Below are 21,243 nucleotides of genomic sequence, written 5' to 3'. Positions count from 1 at the left end.
TTGGATGCCACTCTGCTGACGTTGGTGCCCTCTGTTCTTACATCCTCCTTAATTTACTGCCTGAGGAGGGGGCCCTGGCTCTGGAGAGGGGATTAGATGGTCCACACTGATCTGAGGCAACAGCTGCTGGGCTGGCAGCCGAGGAGTGAGCAGGAGGCGGGGGAGGCTTCTGTCTCCACCACGGCCGGAAGGGAACGAGGCGGGCATCTGGGTGGGGCTCTCAGACTAGTGGAGTTCTAGAAGTGGCTGACTTTGGTCTGAGGAGTAGGGCTGTAAGGCTTATTTTACCATTGAGGTCAAGTCCATGTATCATGGGAAGGCCTAGAGAGCCATCTGGTCAACCACCTTATAGGCTCCCTGAAGAATATTAGAACATGTTTTGATTTCTTCAATCCAGAGATATGGGCTCTGTAGCTCAGACAAATGGGACATTTTAATCATGCCTTAGGTGTCTATTTTTTGTGCAGAGGATCTTCTATAGTCAAAGGTTTTCTCTGCCAGTTGGTACAATCTCTTACACCATGACAATGTTTTTTCCTCATTCCCTTTCCACTCACAGGGCAGAAGCAGACCAAAAACAACACTCCCATTTGACAGATAGGGTATCTAAGACCTGCACACATTTAATGTCTTTTCTTGGGTCCTACTTGGAGGCAGTGGTATGACTAGAATCAGAAATCAGTGCACCCTTTGAAAATCAGGGTACGCACAGTAACAATCAGCGCTGAAGGCCATTTTTCCTTCTTCCTTTCAGTTCATTCCCTCTGGTGATAGCTTTATCTAATTGAAAATGAACTGAGCATGAGAACCGGAGCCTGGAATCTTCTAACTAGTTAGTGGCCCTTTTGTGGGACTTGGCTTTTCTGTCTGTATAATGGATAAGATCTTGAATTGCACTATCCCCAAAAGCATAACTAAGTCTTGTTTTAATCACCTAAATTACAGGGAAGGCTTTGGGGATCGTTTAAAAGGTTGAAGAATTGGAGTCTGAAGTTAAAATATAATCTCAGCCACCTTCCACTTCCGTTAGACCTAAGTTTCCTCCTGTCTCAGGCTCCACTGTACTATCTGTTGTAGATAAGGGATCCCGACACCTGCTGCAGCAATGGCTAAAAGAGACAGGGTATCCTAGGAGCCTAGCACTGTGCCTGCTGTGAGTAAATATCAAATGATTTTAGAAAGGTCAGTAGTGGTAGTACCTGGTGCCTGCTAACAGATGTAGCCCCTTAACTCATGCCCAGAGATGGCTAGTGGAAGGTTTAGGGCAGTGGCTGTCATCCTTGGCCGATCATTCAGGATCACTGTATTGGAAGCTGATGCATAGCACAGTTACTGAATGACCCTCGAGATTGCTGAGTTTGAAAACCATTATCATTGGGGACCTGCTTTGATGACTAGATAATTGACATATCAGTTGTTTATAGACAAGCAGGTGTTCAGCCACTTAATAGTTTAAACATTCTCCCCATTGGCAGTTTCACTACTAATTAACTCCTAACAAGCCCTCCCTTCTGTGGGTCATGAGCAGGAATTCCCCACTGGGGGTTCCCAATTAATGAGGTTTACCAGGCATGGGAACCCCTGGAAAGCAGGCAAGACTAATTATTCCCTCCCATTCCTTACTGCTCTCCCTCACCCCACCCCACCCCCATACACACCTTGGCCAAACCTCTCCCTGTCCCTCATCAATCTTGTCCTGGCCTCCAGCTGGCTTGCATTAGCTCTGGTTTTCCAGCCCCCATGGCTGCTGCTGTAGCAGAAGGGTTGAGCCAGTCCAGCCTGGAAGGATCTGTCACCCGATCCCAGGTCTGTGCTGCGGCCAGTCTTAGAATCTGGGGCAACGTGATCCTGCCCTGCAGGAGCCCCTAGCCAAGCCAGGGACTTCGTGGAGGCTCAGAAAATCCCTGCTGTCTAGAGACCTCTGCCCAAGCCCCCAGGGATCCCTTCCAACAGACTCCCAGAGCACATCCTACCTAAGCCCCTCATCTTGAAGAAGAGAAAACAAGAGCCCAGATCCTAAAGCACCTGCCTGAGGTCATGATGGAGGGAGTGCTCCAAAGCTCTGGCCTCTGTGGTCTCTGCTGACCCCACTCTTCCTGAAGAAGTCCTCTTGCAGATCATTGATTCTGTGTATACGTCTATGTGCATGTTGGACAGATCTATGTAGGAGCTCCCATCCATCCTTAGACCCTCAAGGAAGAAAGGGTTGGGAAAGGTGATTTTTAGATTAAATATGTAATTCCTTTAGCCCAGATTGAAGAAGTCACATTTCAGGTAATTTTGGAGAAGAGATTTGAAGAGTTCCAGAAATGAAATGTCCAGGACAATTAAAATGAGAGCAGTAAGTAAGTTTCCAAATTCCTCGTGTAAATAGTCCCACTCATTGTCACAGTTCAGAACCACCGTGGTATGACTTGACGCCTAGGGACACCCTCCCAAGGGACCTGACTTTGTTCATTAGCACTCTGTGTGCTCTGCCCAATAATATGGAAACTTAGACCATGACACAGAGCACACCAGAAAGTCTACACCATTTAGCTGTTGAGAGACTGAGACAGTTCTGCAAAGATTGATATTTTATGCATGGTTCTATTGTTTTGACACCTAGACCTCAACATTACTCAGACTGCTTTTCTTTATACCTCCTAAATTATTTTATTTATTTAAATTTATGCATGTGGTGTTTTGCCTGCACATATGCCTTGTGTGTGCCTGGTGCCCTCAGCCAGTAGGGGGCTTCAGATCCCCTGGAACTGGAGTAACAGATGGCTGTGAGCTGGTATGTGGGTGCTGGGAATCAAAGCCTGGTCCTCTGGAAGAGCATCCAGTACTCGTTTTAAACATTCCTCCATCTCTCCAGTCCTATGCCTCCTAAATTGTTTGGTCCAAATTTCTAGACAAGAAATGACTCTGTCAAGGTTCTGAGTGAGGACAGCAAACCCCATATGGCAGTTTGGTTTTGGCCCTGAGGGGTCAGGATGTCAGGTTGTTCTGGTTTGCTGAAGATGAAGTGGCTGCTCTTCCACAGAGAGCCTGAAGCTCAGAGGTGGCTTCTGGTCTGTGCAAAATGTGCCAGCTTGTTAGTACAGTTCCGGGTTTTTAATTGAGGTCTTCCCAGGTTCTTTGGGCTCCGCATAGGATTGTTTCACAAACTAAGCATTTTTATCCCTTTTGTACACTTCTGGAAACTGGTGCTTTAAGAAGCAGGCTAAGATTCCTACAGTTACTAACTTAGTGATAGAGCTGGGACTCGAATGCACTTATGTAAGATTGAGAACTCAATTGTGTTTTCATGGTTCTTTTTTCCAATGCCTTTCATGCAGAAGCATGAGATATGTCATATCTCAGTTTGAGTGAAATTAATTGATTCCAATTTCTTGTTCTTGTTGAGTCTGTTTCCCTGATGTTCTCCTTTGGAATTCAGAAAGCTGTTCAGGAAGGTTCCAGTAAGTGTGTGTAGCCTCCAGAGCTGTACTACCAGCTCTACCCCACCTCTGATTTCAGCTATTGCCCTAATGCACAGTTCTGTGAGAACACAAACTTGATGTGGTTCAGAGCTTAAGCGTTCTACAAAAGCCCATGTATTGAATGCTTATTCCCCGGATTGGTACTCCTGGGAGGTGGCAAACATGAAAGGGCAGGGCCTAATGGGAAGTCTTTAGGTCACTGGGGGCATGACTTTGAAGGGGATTGTGAGACTCTGGTCTCCTCTTGTTTTTTGCTGCATCAGAGGCTCCCTGACCAACAGATCACCCACCAAAACTTGCCAAACAGTGAGCTCCAGGAAACCTTTCTTCTTTCTAAGTTCATTATCAGTTGTTACAGTAACAGAAAGCCTACTAACACAGACTCATTCTCAAAGCCCGACCTCAAGCAGGAGCCAGTTTCTCCAGATCCCAATGACAGGTCTTTCCTGTAGAGCTTGCATACAGCAGGCAAACCTTGCCTGGAATCAGAAGACATTTAGCTTCCCCAGGAACAGCAGTGAGAGAGAGGAGGCAGTGGGTGAAGATTTTAGCCATCTGTCAGATGGCCACTTCTAGAAAGCATTCTGTATACTTCTCACAAGTTCTAGAAGAACTACCCCTCCATCTGTTGATAGGACCCCAAGAACACACACAGCCTTTCCTGTGCCCTGTCTTGCTCTTCCTACTCTGTGTTTCTGCTTCCTTGGCCTTTCATCCGAGCAGACAGCCAACAGGCGATCTTTGTCTGGGTTCATAATTCGGTGAAACGGAAATCAAAGTGGTACATCTACACATTGACAGCTGTGTGACAGGCAGGGGTGGGGGGTGGCTCACAATGTCAGCAGTAGGAAATAATTGACACTGGAGTAGAAGGTAAGCTCTAAGGAACACAGTTGATACTTTTCCCTGGAGACTCTCCACATAGACTATCCCTTGGGCTCTGAAGTTTCTTTCTGTAAGATAAATGTCACATGGTTTGAGGACTCTAGAGACGCGATTTCTTGACATTTTTGAGGTCCTGTCTTGTCTCTTGTTAGGGATGTTCCCAGACAGTCAGTCAGCAGGGCTGTCTCAGGCAGTGACTCTTAGCAAGACTGGTCTTAAATGTGACTCCTAACCGTGGTTTCAACACACTGGTCACTGGAGGACAGTTTTACCTGATACTGTTTTGGACCTGCTATCCCCAGTATCCTAAGCCTCTGTCTAAAAACAAAAGGGAGCATTTATCCAGCTGGAAAAATCGATTTACATGTTTCAGAGACACAGTGAGGCCTGACACTGTTGCCTCATTTTCACGAAGTGAGTCACACGAACCGTTGACCTCATGGCTGATCTATGAGCAAAGGCTCCCCAGCACTTAGCGCTGGCACAGGAATGGTCTCAGAGCCGATTCCTGGAACCCTGGCGCCAGTCAGGCCACAGAGTGGGCCTTCTGCCACTACGAAGTCCGATTACTTCTCCAAGAAGCCACCGGCTTGGCTATGAGAGTCCTTGGTTGGTCAGTTCTATTGGCTGATCCTACTTTCTCAGCTGATCCTACGGATTGGCTGGTCTCATCAGCCACCCAAGCTGCGCTCTCATTGGCTGATCCTGGAGTTGAACTGTCTCTGATTAGTCAGCTCTGAAAAGTCTCCATTTCTAGCTAAAGGTGAATTTGGGCTTCTCTCACCCAATCCGGAATGTTGCTCTTTCTCTCTCCTTCGTGTCCCGCCCAGTTACCCACAAATGTTCGAGGCTGACTAGGACGCCAGTTTGAATCCTCTCCCAGGCATTTACTAGCTTCACAAGTGTGGACCAACTCTTTCGTTTTTCTGTGCCTCGATTTTAATAGTTCAGAGCCTGGGGTCCAACGGATGCAAACCACACCTTTATTGTAGACCGTTATGTGATTTTTTTTCTCTCTCAAGTTTCCTGATTTCTCCAACTTCTCTTCCTTTTGTAATAAAAGATGACTGTTCAGGCTGCTCCAGCACAGAACGGCAAGGACCAGCCTTCATAGGGCCTCCCAGTCCAAAATGACAATGAGCTGAGCTCATGGCCATAAACTATTTGACACCTAAGTCAGCATATGTCCCCTGTTTCTCTCATATGTAGAGGAAGGGGATTTGGAGACTAATAAGGTCCTAACGTTGGGGTGGCTAAGCGTTTGGTTCTGAAGGTCGGTCGGTGTGTAGATCCGGGTGGTGTCAATGATATCATGGTCTTATACCTTCCTAGACAAGAGCAAGCCAAGTGTCAGGTCCTACCTGAGGTTCAGTGACCCAGAGACCCAGAAGGAGGAGGAAGACTTCAAAGAAAGTCTCACCCGTACCAGCAGCTCTGGGATCCACACGTGACTGAAGTGGCAGGACCATTGATGGTATCTGTCACACAAGTGAGGCCTTGACTGTAGCTGTCACACAACTGAGGCCTCGAAAATTGGCTTGGAAAGAAACATATACTTAATTAGGATTCAAGTATAAGACGTAGGAACTGGGTTTGTGCATATAATGACACCATCATGATGCACAATAACAGTACCAGGGAGGAGGTAAGAGCTGACGGATGCTGAAGTGCACTTTGTGAGATTCCGTTGGTGTCCCTTTCTACCGGCTGCCCAAAACAATCACCCTAGTTTTTAAATGCTTACCTAGTTGCGGAACCAAAATATAACACGTTGATAAAAATTAAAATAATATTGATTTTTTTTAAAACATGAGAAATTGCCCTAGTAGTCAGATTCAGCTTCTGGAATTTACACTTCATTTTGCAAAAGAATGTTTCTCTTGTAATTATTATTCTCAAAGGCTTTAGGTTAAGATACACTGCAAGTGGGGTGTACAAGTGTGTGTGTGTGTGTGTGTGTGTGTGTGTGTGTGCAAGTGGGGGAAGGGGATGAGGGGGGGCAGAGGTGCTTTCTCTATCACTCTTCACCTTACTCCCTTGAGGCAGAGTCTCTCACTGGACCCGAAGCTGGCCATTTTAACTAGGCTTGCTAGCCAACAGGATGCTGGGATCTTCCCATCTGTGCCCACCGACACTGGGGTTACAAGTACGCACGGCCATACTGGACTTTTACACAGTGTTAAGTATTCAAACCCAAGCCCTCAGGCTTGCATTCTACAGCTAGAGTAAGCACTACACACAGAACCATCTCTCCAGCCCCGCACTGTTTTGTATATGAAATAATACAGACATATCAAGTCAGTGGCCTGGGAGGCCCCGGGAGGCCCTACGAAGCTGATCATTGTCTCTTCTGTGCTGGAAGAACCTGGACATTAAGTAATGATCCCAAAGGGCACAACTGCACTGCACTGGTACCCTTGACACTTGGTGACTTCTCAGCAGAGTCTAGAAAAGCATCAGCATCGCAGGCCAGGCACTGCATACTGTTTACAGCCCCCTCCTGATGAGTTTCTCTACTCTAAGTAGTTGGAATTTGTGCCCTGCAGCATTTCTACCATCATCTTTAGGTTGCAGGCTGCCCTGAAGGTGAGTAAGGATGACAGGCAGAGGAAGCAGAGAGCTCTTCCATCATCAGGAAAAGAGGAGAAAAGGTCAGTATGCACCTTGGACTTGGGAGACCAGGGAGCAGAAAGACAGCAGACACTCCAGCAGCTTCTGGGATAGCAAGGGTCAATTCCACCACATTTTTTTTCTCTACCCCACTCTCTGCTGAAAGTGGAGAGACTGGCATCTGGGAGTGCTCTTCGTGTGCTCTGGAAGATGTCTAGGATCCTTGTTGACTGTGTGCAGGGAAGGTGACTGAGAGTTAAGAACCGGCAGGTCTACCTGAAGGTTCCCATGGCGTGGATGTAACAGGACCCCAAGGCTTGGAGCCTGAAGAGTCTCATTGCCAGGGGCTGAGAGTAGGCAACTGTGAGCTGCAGTTGACTCACACAAAGTTAGCAGCCCAAGCATGAGTCCAATAGTAAGGCCAAGAGGGCCATCTTTTAGACAATCGACCCCCAAGAGGTCTTCCTGTGCTGAGAACAGACTGAAATAGACCAGGATCAGACTATGGAAGACGGAAGCTCAGGAAGATGGGACCAGGTGGGCTGAGCCATCTCTTCCTCCACTTGACAAAGATGACAGGTCATCCTCCATGCCACGGGTAGGGAGCGTTCCTCTCCCTCTGGGTGTCTTCCCAGCATTCAGGGAGAAGGGAGGGCAGGGAGCAGGGAGTGACAGAGGTTGATTCAGGGGCCATTTTAATCAGAAGACCTGAGCAACAAATTTCAGGAACTGTTTCTTGGGAGACTTTGACACAAGATGAAAGTATCTAGAGCAGTGGTTCTCAACCTGGGGGTCGAACGAGCCTTTCGCGGGGGCTGCAGAGCAGATATTCTGCACGTCAGCTATTTACACTGTGATTCGTAACTGTGGCAAAATTACAGTTATGGAGTAGCAGCAAAAATAATTTTATGGTTGAGGTCCTCACAGCATGAGGAGCTGTATTAAAGGGCCACAGCATTAGGAAGGTTGAGAACCACTGCTCTAGAGAATAATAAGAAAAATCACATTTTCTTGCAGTTACAAAACGTGTAGTAGGCAGTGCCGTTGTCCTAAGAGCTTTATAAAAACCAACTGTTTCACATCACAGCTCCTACATAAAACTCTCCAGGTGAAAGAATAATACTCTAAAAAAAAAAAAAGTATGTCATGTGCTCCAGAGCACATATGACGGTCCTCTGATCTGCAGATTCTTTAGGGGGAAGGATTACCGTGTGTCATTTTTCATCCTGTAATTGATACGGCAACTGCCCATTGAGACAGGTTTTCAGAGGCAAGCTGACGCTGTGGCTCTGTTTGCATTTCTTAGTCCATTCCATTAAGAATGGGTGAAGAGTCCAGAGCATGGAAATGATTCTCAAGTAACATTCAGAGGTGTCAGTAATGCAGCATTGAAAACCTTCTAAAGCCAGACTGGCAAAAAGTCCCAACTGTTCCGCTGAGGTGTCTGCCATGAACCGGTGTAAGCTGCATGCCTCCGTTTCCGGAGTGTAGTCCGTAGTTTCAACAATTCCTAGGCCTTTTGTCTTTGGTAGATGTTCTTTATCCAAACTAAATGTAAAAAATTTGTTCAGGAGCTGTCAGAGGCACCTGTAGTGTGAAATAACTTACCAAAAAGTCTCACCTCGCCGGAAGCCTCCCTCTTCCCCCAGGACTGGCTTACTCAGACTCTAACCTTGGTAATTTGTAAAGTTCTTCATACCAGTGGGTTAGTTTTGGGTGCTTATGTTATGAAAACTTGTTTCACATCTCCATACTTATTTAAATGGAGTGCATTTTGTTTTGAACCATGAATCTGTAGGATTCCTGGTGACTAGAAAAGGCGTATGCCTAGCTATGATAACAAGCCCTTTAGCACTGGGCAGGAGGCACCCTAGACCACACACTGAGGTCCAGCTTTCCCGCCAGAGGCCTTGCTGCTCACAGAGCTTCCAACCTTGTGGCCCTGGGGACTACAGCACCTGTGTTGTGAACTGTGCTCACCTGGGCAGAGCAGACAACGAAGGTCAGAACCCAATAGGAGGAGAGAGCCTGGAGGACTGAGTACCATCCTTAGTGAGTGTGACGGGCACTGGACAAACTCATGTGGCGTTTCATTGCTTACAAAGGAAAAAAAAAACACACTTTTTTATTTAAGTGTAGTATTCATGGAGGAAACAGATATATGGTCATAATTTGATAACACCTGTGTAGTAATCCCCACCCCCAGAGCGGCAGAGCAGAGCATGGCAGTGTTCCAGAGGCCTTCTAAGGTCCGTCTCCACCAAAGCTCTTCGGGATCTTACTGGCATAAGCCCTGTCCAGACAGATTGTGCCGTAAGCTTGTTTGCTCTGCTCTTACTAAATTTTCATGTTGGAATATTCTTAGGATCGTAAGAAATTGTGCACGCCCTGCAGAGAGCGTCTGTGTGCCCTTGACATGGCTCCCACCATCTCACAGTACATTACAGAACCATAGGACCCAGGAATTTGATGCTGGTAAAATAACATTACTTGGCTCCAGACCTGAATGAGCCTTTACCGGTTTTTATATACACTCATTTTCTTGGTATTTTTGGTGTGTAGTTCTATGACATTTCATCACATGCATAGATTCATGTAATTATGATCATAACTTGATACAGAAAAAATAATCTACCATTTGGTAGCTTTTTGGCCTGGGTTTTGAACTTTATCTGAATGCTACTGTAAACGTTTGTGTCTGGCTGTTTTCAGTGAGTACTGTGTTTACAAGCAGTGTACAGTTGCCACTATGTAGTTGAGATCTGTCTCCTTCCTGAAGCCCATTAGGTGTCTCTGCCATGAATTACTTATCTGCTCTCCTGGCAATGGATAATTTGGTAATTTTCAGCTTTTGCCTGTGACCAGTGTACTGCTGTGAACATTCTAGCATCTTTATATGAACATGTGCATTTCTGCTGGGCATACACCAAGAAGGGAATCTGTGGGATTGTAAGGTTTACCTTGACAAATACTGGAAAATCAGTTTTCCAAAGTGGTTGGATGACTAACATTCCCTACAGTGGCTCACAGAGTCCTGCCTTCTACATCTTTACCAATCTTGGTGTTTAGTGTCTTTCTTTTCTCCCAGCCATTTGGTGGTGTTGCATGAAGTATTGTGTGGTGGGTTCAGGGAGCCTGATCTCATTCTTGTATGTATTTGTATGCTGTGACTGTTTCCTTTAAATTGAAATATTCCCTTCTGAAGGGAGCAGGGAGGCTTATAAAAACCAGGGAGCTGCTGAACTGTCTTAGTTCCCTTTCTATTGCTGTGATAAGGCATCCTGACCAAGGCAATTTACAGAAGAAAGAGTTTATTTGCTACTTACAGTTTCAGAAGGTTAGAGTCCATGACCATCCTGGTGTAGAGAATGGCAGAGGCGGGCAAGCAGGCATGGTGCTGGAGTAGTAGCTGAGAGCTTACATGTTGCATGTTGACACACAATCACGATCAGAGAGAGAGAGAAAGAGAGAGAGAGAACCCTAAGAACGCTGAGAATCTCTTGAAACCTTAAAGCCTGCCCCCAGTGACACACTTCCTCGAAGGCCACACCTCTTAATCCAGTTTCACCAACTAGGGACCAAGTAGCAGCTAAACACAGTAGCCCGTGGGGGCCATTATCATTCAAAGCACCACACTCACAAAGCTCAGACAGTTGCATGTTGTTGCTTGTTTTCTTTAATCTTTTGGCTCTTTGCTCTTTTGGGGGGCCCACTACCCAGCTCCCAAGTAAATCACACACAGAGGCTTATTCTTAATTATAAATGCTTGGCCTTAGCTTGGCTTATTTCTAACCAGCTTTTCTTAAATTATCTCATTTACCTTTTGCCTATGGCCTTTTTTCCTTTGTCTATTTCTGTATACCTTTCTTTACTCATACCCTATGGCTTGCTGTGTAGCTGGGTGGCTGGCCCCTGGAGTCCTCCTCCTTCTTTGGCTCCTTCTTCTTTTCCTTCCAGATTTCTCCTATTTATTCTCTCTGCCTGCCAGCCCCACCTATCCTTTCTCCTGCCTCACTATTGGCCTTTTAGCTCTTTATTAGACCATCAGATGTTTTAGATAGGCAAAATAACACAGCTTCACAGAGTCAAACAACTGCAACATAAAAGAATGCAACACATCTTTGCATCATCAAACAATGATTCACAGAATAAATGAATGTAAAACATCTTAAAATAATATTCTACAACAGTTGCATGATTCCCCCGGTAGTATATTCAGCAGCTATTGCTGGGGAGAGCAGCCTCTCTGACAGAGAAAGCTCCGGGGATGCAGCTTTCCTGAGCTGTCACCCATGCTGGGGCGGGCTTTCTGACGACACAGCGACTTTTGCGTCACTCATGCTTCTGTAAGTAACCCTTCACTCACATTCCTGTAAGTGACTCTTGTGAGCTCACTGGTTTGTTAAGCTAAACTTGGGTGAGATTGTGTCTTTGGTCTGTCATTGTTGCCCTATCTACAGTAAACAGATGCTTGTTAAAGTCTCCCAGGAAAAGCCACATAATGATCAGCTACCTGGATTCTATTTAGATTTTTTCAAGGAATGTTTGAAAAACATTGAAATTCTTTTGCCATTAAAAAAGAAACTGGTTTTGTTTGTTTGTTTGTTTCCCTTACTGACTTGTAATAGTTTGAAGATGAAAACTTTATTGTAAAGGTGACACAGTGCCTTATCACACTTTATATGCTCTTACTGCAATAGAACATTTTTTAAAATAAAAGGTTCACAACATAACTGAGCAGAAAGTACAGGTTTACACATAACCCCTGAGCCCACATGTCACAGCTTCTTCCATCATCAGCATCCTCACCCAGAGTGTCACTTTTGTTATAGCCAACATAAAAATGTCACTCCACGCCACTGGGTGCCACCCTTTATGTTGAACACCCTCTGGGTTTTGATAAATGTATGATATCATGTATCCATCATTGAGTATCATGCAGAATAATTCCCTCAAAGCCTTCTGTGTTCTGCTCACTCTTTCCTGTGCCCACTCCTGACAGCCACTGGTCATTTTACTGTCCCCATAGTGTTCCCTTTTCCAGAATGCTGTGCATCTGCAATCAGACAGTGTGTGGCCCTTCCGACTCAGCACTTCTCACTTAGTAAGAAGCACTGAACCCCCCTTGCCATGTTGTGTCTCTGTAACGTGACCGGTCATTTCTTTTTAATACTGAATAATATCACATTCTGTTCATTTATCAGATCATTTGCTAACAGACATCTCAGTTGCTTCTAAGGTTTGTTTGTTTTGCCAAAGGACGGACTTTATTGAGCTCCTCAGCCCTACTTTTCTTTCTCTTGCACTGCCTGGGTTTCAGGGAGTCTCCTTGTCTGGTGGCAGTCAGGAGACCCAGTGTGCACCCAGCATCTCTGTGGATGGTGGAGCACCCATCAGCTGGTGGTTATTGCTCTCAAGAGGAGGCTCCACAGGATGCATGCCCCTACTCTCACCATGCTCAGCAGAGCCTCTTTGTCTTCTGCTTGTGGTAGGAACAGCCAGCATTCAAGACAGGCTGTGGGTTCACCCCTGCCAGACATCTCACCAACAACAGCTCTATTGCCAAAGTAGTAACTGTCTTGGAACCCAGGACAATTTTGCCCAATCTTCTTGGTCGGAAGATTGGGGGAAGGGATGATGGCATAGTTCCTGGAGGCTCAGGCCAGCTTGCCTCTTCCCATAGGCTTTTCCCCAACAGTGTCGAGTGCCCACAGGAGAGCAGAGTCCCTGCTGGCTGCCATATGTGAACTGCCCCCTTGTAGATGCTCTCTGCAAAATGGACAGCTCCATTGGTTTCTTGAAAACATAGAGATCTTGGACTGCAGCCGCGGTGAGGGGATCAGCCACACTAGGTCATGAATCATGTCTCTCACAATGTTCTTCATTTAGCCATACAACTCCTTAAGGAGAGTCCATTTCACACAGAACACCAGATCTCTGCTCTTCTTCTGCCTACTGATCACCCTAGTGGCTAGTGTGCTACTGAGCATGGCCTAGAGAACTACTTCCAACTTTCCAAAACTATGAATGAAACCGAAGTAAATCTGCACATAGCTTTTGGTGGGCATGATTTCAACCTCTCTGAGTAAGCTTCATGAGGCATGATTGCTGGGTCCCACAGTGAGGGCATCTTTAGTCTTACAACAAACCACCCAAGCGTCTTTACCGTTTTTGTAATCTGCAGGCAGTGAAGGAGTTCCTGCTGCTCCTCGTCCTCAGCAGCATTTGGTGATGTCAGCGTCAGAGATGTTGACCATTCTAAGGGTTATATCATGTCCTCTCACTGTCTTACATGTACAAAGAATGTATGCCGGGGAGCCTCTTTCAAGTGCTTATTTGCCATCTGTGTATCTTCTCTGGTGAGGTGCCTGTCCTATCAATTATCTGGTTTTAATTCAGTTGTTTTATAGCTCTATGTTAAGGTTTTTAGAAAAGATTTTCTTTATTTTAATTTTTATCTATGTGTATATGTGTGTGGTGGGGAGTAAGTACACATGTGTGCAGGTGCCCAAAAAGGCCAGAAGAGGGCATTGGATCCCCTAGAACCAGAGTTACAGGTGATTTTGAGCCTCCCCAGTGAGTGCTGGAAACCAAACGCTGGTCTTCTGCAAAAGCAGGCAGTTCTCTTAACCACTGAACCATCTCTCCCGTCACTAACTGTTAAGAACGTTTTGTATGTTTTGGATAACAGCATTCTATCAGACATATTTGTGAAAATATCTTCCCCCACTCTGCATCTAATCTAATGGCTCTCTCCTCGGATGCATTTTCATTCACTTAATGATCTCTTCAATTAACAAAAATTCTGAATACTAAAATGATTTAATTTGTATTTCTCCTTCCCACTTTGGGCAAGTGCTTTCTTATGTCCTACTTAAGAAATACAAAACTATACAAAAGTTTTATATTTCACCCTAAAGTGCTATTGTTTTACTCTCTTTAGTTAGTTTTGTTGTCCAGCTGCACTTGATTGTGTGTGTGTGTGTGTGTGTGTGTGTGTGTGTGTTACAGGAGGATCAGTATTCTCTTCCTTCTGTGGCTATCTAGTTAATAAACACTATTTATTGGAGATGTCCCCATTTCCCATTGCACAGTGTATTAGCCATAAACTAGATGTTCTTCTATGAGTGGTTCATACAAGCTCTTTGCTCTTTGTAACAGCTGCTTAGATGAGGTGGGAGTCCAGGGTTAGGGCTTCTCCTCCTGGCTGGCTCAACAGAGCCCTGGTGTGAGACTGGCTGGGAACTTTGTCATCGTCCCCTTGAGTTTCACGATCTGGCAAATGGGCTTTGGAGTATTTGCCATGCGGCCTTGAATAAGCCTGAATTCTTCAAGTTTGTTTCTACAGGTATGACGAGAATAATAACCATTTCAACTTGGCACTTGAGAAGCTGAGACAACTGAATGGTTAGTATTTTTGTTGTTATTTGTTACGTTAAGGATGCTGACGCGAAGGCTGGGGGCTGCCACTCAATCATCTTAAGTGCCTTAGTTTCTGCCCCCTCACCCCAGCGCCATTCCTATCTGTTTTAGGAAGAACTTAAGCTAATCTTCTTGTGAGGACAGTGAAATAGGAAAGGCTCTGAAGGCTTCGGGGAGGTCAGGGGAGCCCATTGCTTCATCTCCTCCACTCTGCTCCTCCCGGAGACCACCCCTAACCATGTTTCTTGGGGATTTCATGAGTGCTTGACATTCCAAAGTAGGCACAATATACAAGGCCAGGACAGGCTGGTCAGTCAGAAAAGCCCACATCTTCAGCATCTCTCAGGAGATAACCTGAACCAAGACTATGTAAGATAATCTTCACTGAGCCTTTGACTCTCAGCCACGTTGGATAGAGTGTTCTGTTCTGTCTTCAGTCCTTCTCATTGCTCATATTCTGTAACTTCTTAATGAGCTGTGGCCATTGATTGGTGCTGAACTCCAAGATAAATACCTAGAGGGGCATCAGAGGAAGCTTGCCCCACCCAAAGGGCCCATCACTACCCAGAGGAAGCCAGGCAGTCTGATTGCTGTTCTTTCTCACTTCTCACAAGGCAAGAATTTGAAACTGAGAAATAGCTTTATTCACAAAGATATCCACCACACTGTTGCTTGTCATCCAGGTGGGAACAATGGTTCTACATTACACTCTACCTGAGGCCAGTTGGCCTGGTCCTCAGGAACCCAGAGTCTCCAAAGAGGAATAGGGTAAATGGTGACTTGATCCAGAGGGCAGCATGCCACTTAATACAGATCATGTAGATGTCAATCAAATATCCACATCCTGAGCTAAGGAGAGGCTGGCTGTTTGAGGATGAGCTGGGTACCACTCAGTTCAGGTCTATCCGAGAAAGTGGAACCAGAGCAGTGACGAAGAAGCCAACGCAAGCGTTGCACTGGGAGCGGAAGAAAAGAGCGGTGGGAACACACAGAAAAGAAAAATTCGTTTTTCCCAAGGGGATAGATGGAGACTTTCTAGAGGAAGTAGCATCTCCAGAGCTTCCAGATGAGAAACTAGCAAGTACTTTCAGGCAGCAGGAACAAAGGCATGGAGCCAGCTCTAATGGTGTGGCTGTATGGTAGGGTGCATGGGGTGGGCTGTAGGGTGTGTGGAGCATGCTGCAGACTAGATGAAGTGGATTGTGCATTCGTGGACAACAGTCAGGACAAATGGGTCACATTCAGATGGCCTCAGGTGCTCGGTTAGGCATCGTGACACCACGTATGTCATGATGATGGTGGAGCAGACTGGAGATGTAGCAACAAAAGGATGATAAGGAAATGCTTTTGAAAATGATGGATAAGCACAAGGAAGAAGGTGGATCAGGCAAGAGCTGCTGACAGTTTTCCAGGAGAGAAAGCAAGAGGTTCAGGGCCTGATGTAATTAAGGATAGAAAGAAGCAGAGTCCAAGAGCTATTTAGAAATTTAGAAGCCACAGTCAAAAGCTTCTGTGAGCTGAGAGGATATGGGCACTCTGAGGAGTCTCAGATTTCTGAGTGTGGCAAGCACATAAACAGGGATATCATTTACTGAGCTGGGAGACCCAGTGTCTTAGGTACCATTCTACAACTGTGAAGAGACACCGTGACCAAGGCAGCTCTTACCAAAAAATAGCATTTAATTGGGGGCTTGCTTACAGTTTCAGAGAGTGAGTCCATTTCCATCATGTAGAAAGCAGACAGGTATGGTGCTGGAGCAGTGGCTGAGAACTTCTTTAGGGGGCAGTGGGGGGGGAGAGAAGAAGGAGGAGGAGAGGAGAGGAGAGGAGAGGAGAGGAGAGGAGAGGAGAGGAGAGGAGAGGAGAGGAGAGGAGAGGAGAGGAGAGGAGAGGAGAGGAGAGGAGAGGAGAGGGAAAGAGAAGAGAGAGACTGAGCCTGGAATGGAATTTTAAAACCTCAAATCCCACCCCCAGCAACACCCCTCCTCTAACAAAGACACACCTCCTAATCCTTCCCAAACTGGGAACTATGCATGCAAATATATGAACCTACACCCAGGGAGATCTGTGGCTGCAGACTGGCTTGTGTTAACATTTAAGTGCCAAAGAGGAGGTAACAGGAGGCAGATTGGTGGATAAACCAGAGGCTCAGAAAGAGATGGAGGCTGGTGACATTGTTGGAGGCCTCTTCAACTTCTAAACGGTGTTTTAAAAGCTTTGGGGGCTTGAGAGAGGCAGCAGTCCAGGGCACTTGCTGCTCTTTCAGAGGACTGCAGCTCAGTTCTCAGCATCCACAGGGTGGCTCACAAACACCTGTAACTCCAACTCCAGAGGGTAGAATGCCCTCTTCTGGCCTCTATGGGCATCTGCATACGTGTACACATACATACATACATACATACATACATACATACATACATACATATATACGTACACACATACATAAAATGATAATAAATCTTTTAAAAGCCTTTGGAAAAGAAACATGTATTGAGAGAAGGAAATGAAAGCATTAAGAGAGGTCCCCACAGTTACAGAAGGGGATGAAAAGGCAGACAGAGAAGAGATGCCGATGTAGGAGGCAGGGAGGACTGGTGTGGGGGGAGAGACCAGAGGGAACACTGCTCCCGGTGAGAAGGGACATGGGCGCAGTTGCGGTCTCCCACTGCGGAAATCCAGGAAGTGACGTATCTTAAATATGACAACAAAGTGGTCAGAAGAGGGTAGCTCATGGTGGGGAGAACAGAATCCAGAAGGCAGGAGTGAGGAAGAGGAGCACACTGAATGCTGACTGGTGGTTTCAGGAGCTTGGCTGGGAAGAGAAGACATGGGCAGTGAGGAGGCATGGGGAGGTTGGGGAAGGGACTGAGCTATAGGGGAGGTCAGGAGTCTCTTCTCCCTAACTCTCAGCTAGGACCTTTCTCTGGAAAGACTTGCCTCAGAGTAATGTGTCTGGGTCAAATGTCTGCTCTCCTCCCCTTCCTGTGTGTGACTGTTTGTGGGTGGGTACACACTCGTGTGTGGGGGCAGCCAGAATAAGCCTCTGTGGAGATCTCTGGCTCCTACCTGGTCTGGAGGCAGCCTGGGGCAGCCCAGAGTTTTCTGAGGTGGGAGTGGTCATGGGGATAAGAACTGCATCTTCTCCAAAATGAGGAGGCATTCGAGGCAGGCTGTGGACCATCAAGATCTGTCAGGAGCCCTTGAAAGTTACCCACCACCTGGGCCCTATCAGACAGGCAGAGTTTTGCCTACATAATCTCTGATGAGCTTGGCTCAGCTTTCATTTCAAAAGGCTTTATTTTCTCTCTTCCACCCAGCCCTTCGTTCGTAACCCCTCCCCCCAAAAAAGAACTAAAAATTATGCTTTCTTCTCTCCTTTGTTTCTTAATACAGCTGGGGCCAGAGAAAGCTTTGAAATTGGAGCAAGGCTCAAGGTAAGAAAGGAGAGGATGTCAACGGAGCTGGGGGTGAGAATAAGGAGAAGGGGGTGGCCAGCAGAGCTTCCAAGGAACAGGGAAAGAGCAGAGATCTCTTCCGTGACCATGTTTTGCCCCCTCCCCAAACCAGGACCTCTGGTCTTTTCCTCTTCATCGCCTACACGTACCTGCCCCTCACTTCAGTTCTTCTCTCTGCCTCACACCCTAAGGAACCATTACCCAATATTTCATCCATTCTCTTGGGTGTCTCTACAGATTAGGGCCAGCTCCCTTGGCCCATCAGGAGTTAGTTTAGGCAAATCCCACTGATGTGTCTCAATCCAGTGGTTTCTGAGCCCATGATCCGGGGGCTTTGGGAACATCTATCTTTTCTTTTCCTCATTCATCACACAGTATTTTTTTTTTTAAACGCATTCGAGGGCTGTGTTAAATGCAAAACAAAGTGTGGGGTTAGCCTCCATAGGCAGAGTTTGACGTTTCCCAGTGCCAAGGAATCCTGGATGTCAGAGAGAGCAGACACCTTGAGAGACCTTGAGATATCTCATCCAGCACAGTTATTGCATCCAGAGGAGCATTAGTTCCCAGAGAGAAGAGTGATCATACGGAGTGATAAGGCCAGGATGAGAACATGGTAGCGAGGCTTTCATGGGACTCACTCACACAGGGCTGTACAACAGGCACAGATAACACGTTGCTGATCCTAACCCAAGGGCTAAATTGGGTCCATAGTTAATGGAGATCAGGGATGTCCTGAAAATATATGCCAGATGTAGGCTATACAGACTGGAGATGGAAGATGGGTTAGAGCCAAAGTTAAGGACCTTTTTGTGAGAGGATTAAGGGATGAGAAGACATTGCATGGTCCAGGATGAAGACAAATCTGATCTTGACTGGGTCCCTTACTGCATTAGCCTACCTATTTGCACGAAAAAGAGATGCCTTTAGTCATGGAAGGCATTGTGTGAGTACATATGTATCAGCTACACAAAACATCTAGCTCAAACCAGGTCAAAAAACATGGCACCTTTATTAACTCGTAACAAATGCAGAGATAAAGCAGACTTTGAACTACTTGACTTAGCACCCCAACCTTGCTCTCTACCAAGAATCTTAGCTTTCTCTTCTTCTGATTCCTGAGATCACTGACTTCAATACAAGATGGCCTCCTGTGGAAAGGTGTGATGTCACCCGGTGGTGGTGGTGGTGCTTGCCTTTAATCCCAGCACTTGGGAGGCAGAGATGTTGTTTTAAAAATGATAAGTGGCACTGGTTACCATTCGGAAAGGTCAAAAGCCACGACAAAACCCAGTATCAGAGCTTTATTAGGAGCGGGGAGGGGGGAGGGGGGAGGACGACGGACAGACGGACGGACGGACACAAAAGGACCAGGCCTGGGGAAGAAGCAGTACAGAGAGCAGAGAGAGACAGAGACGGAGGAGAGGGGAGAGAGAGAACAGAGAGGGGAAAGGAGGAGTCTGTATCTGGCTTTTTAAGGCACAGGTAGGCTTATGAAACTACACCATGCATTTGCAGATTGCGTGACCACGCTGCGCACACTGATGACATAAGACCCCTTACTTAGCTGCTGAACTGCGCATGTGTGGCCATGCAGCTGGAGGAGCAGCAGTATCCTAACAAGAGCCAGGCAGATCTCTGTGAGTTCGAGGCCAGCCTGGTCTATAGAGTGAGTTCCAGGGTAGCCAGGGCTACATAGAGAAACCCTGTTTCGAAAAAACCAAAAAAAAAAAACAGAGGAAGGAAGGAAAGTGTGTTGTCTTTTTTCTTCTCTCCAGTTTACTACGAGGGGATAATAGTGAGGTGGGTAACTTTCCGTTACACGCCTGCCTCTGAACAAATAGTATTCACTAGGAAAACTGTGTACGTTGAGGATTGACAAGCCATAGTCCACTGACCAAATCCAGCCAGCCACTTGACTATTTAAAGGCCACAAGCTAAGACTAGTTTTACATTTTAAATAGCTACATTTTAATGGTTATAAATATCCACTAACAGCCAAAAAAAATTGCTACTTAGCTCTCTAAGGAAAAGTTAGTGCTCTCCCAGCTTAGACTGATTATATTTATCCCTGAAGTTGGAAATGAGTTCAGCTTTCTCTGAAACTCATGACTCCAAGGAAGGTAAGTGGACATCTGCATAAAATTATGAAGGGGGAGGCTGCTGCTAGGCCTAGGGAAAAACAAACAAACAAACACTAGAATCTGTTGTCAAGTAAGAGCCACAAAAGACTGTGAAAACCAAGAAGCAATAATTTGGTAAGATTCATAGATTTTGAAAGCCATCCAGAAACAGGGAAGTCATTCACAACCCAGCATAACCTCGAACCGTCTTGTCCAGGACAAAACATTATCATTTATTCTGTGCTAGCTATTTCCAAGCATGCTCTCGGGTCTGTTTGTCTTTCCATATATAATAATGCATGCCTCTTGTTTACTAGGGTTCCTGTTGATTCTTGGCTTCTGCTAATTCATGTTGCTGCTCATCTATAGCCTGCTGATTCGTGCTTCCATTCATTTATGGCCTGCTGACTCATGCTTCCATTCATCCATGGCCTGCTGACTCATGCTTCCATTCATCCATGGCCTGCTGACATGGATCTACTCACTCATGGCCTGATGAGTCATGATTCTACTTACAACAACCTCTCCTCTTCTGCTTACCATCTTCCACACTCTGCTTCTACCACCAGAATAATAAATTATTTCTACTCTATGCCATAGTCAAAGATACTTTTATTATTGATTTGGTGATAAAGTCCTATGGCCAGAACTTGTGCAGTCTCTGTCTCGGCTCAATCTGTCACAGTTCAGAGATAAGTTTTTACCTAAACAACTAGGCTCCAAAATAGTCTCACAAAGCTTTCTTCACATCACTGGGTCTGCAAACCACACTAAAGGGCAGGTGCCATGCCCAGTGGCGACAGCCACCACAAATGAATGCAATGGCATGTTTCTGGAGATTGTCTTGGCTCATACTGTTTTGTTTGGACATTTTCTTTTTACCGCTCTTGTTTTTCGCTTGTATATTATTGTTAGTGGTTTTGTGTGTGTGTGTGTGTGTGTGTGTGTGTGTGTGTGTGTGTGTGTGTGTGTTTCCCCTGCTCTTTGTTTGTTTGTTGTTTTGTTTTGTCCTTGTTTGTCTCCTTTATTTGCCTATCTGTTTTCTTAAGAGAGGGACAGGCCTGGAGTTGGAAGTGTGGGGATGTGGGGAGGATCTTGGAGGAAATGAGAGATGGGAAGCAGTGATCAGAATACATTGTACGAAAATGACTTAATTTTCAATAAAAAAGAATAAAATTAAAAAACCTACTTGCTAAGTCATTGTGATTTGGAAATGGTCTGTACCAGAGAATTCATAAATGATCCAAAATAATACATTTATTTTAAAAGATTTTTAAATATAAA

At 45.8% G+C, this 21,243-nt stretch overlaps 1 protein-coding gene across 1 annotated transcript in view; it reads left to right on the top strand.

Moving 5' to 3' along the window:
• The window catches only part of LOC143266908 (uncharacterized), a 74,746-nt gene extending 54,195 nt beyond the window's left edge, over positions 1 to 20,551 (top strand). Inside the window, exons 3-5 of the transcript XR_013041734.1 lie at positions 14,311 to 14,369; positions 17,778 to 17,818; positions 20,277 to 20,551. The gene's annotated coding sequence lies outside the window, so the exon portion shown is untranslated. The remainder of the gene's footprint in view (positions 1 to 14,310; positions 14,370 to 17,777; positions 17,819 to 20,276) is intronic.
• The last annotated feature ends 692 nt before the right edge of the window (positions 20,552 to 21,243 follow it).

The sequence above is a fragment of the Peromyscus maniculatus genome, chromosome 1, assembly GCF_049852395.1.
Source record: "Peromyscus maniculatus bairdii isolate BWxNUB_F1_BW_parent chromosome 1, HU_Pman_BW_mat_3.1, whole genome shotgun sequence".
In the NCBI taxonomy this organism is placed as follows: domain Eukaryota; kingdom Metazoa; phylum Chordata; class Mammalia; order Rodentia; family Cricetidae; genus Peromyscus; species Peromyscus maniculatus.
Note: the sequence above shows the minus strand (reverse complement) of the source record. Positions and strands in the feature narration are given on the sequence as shown.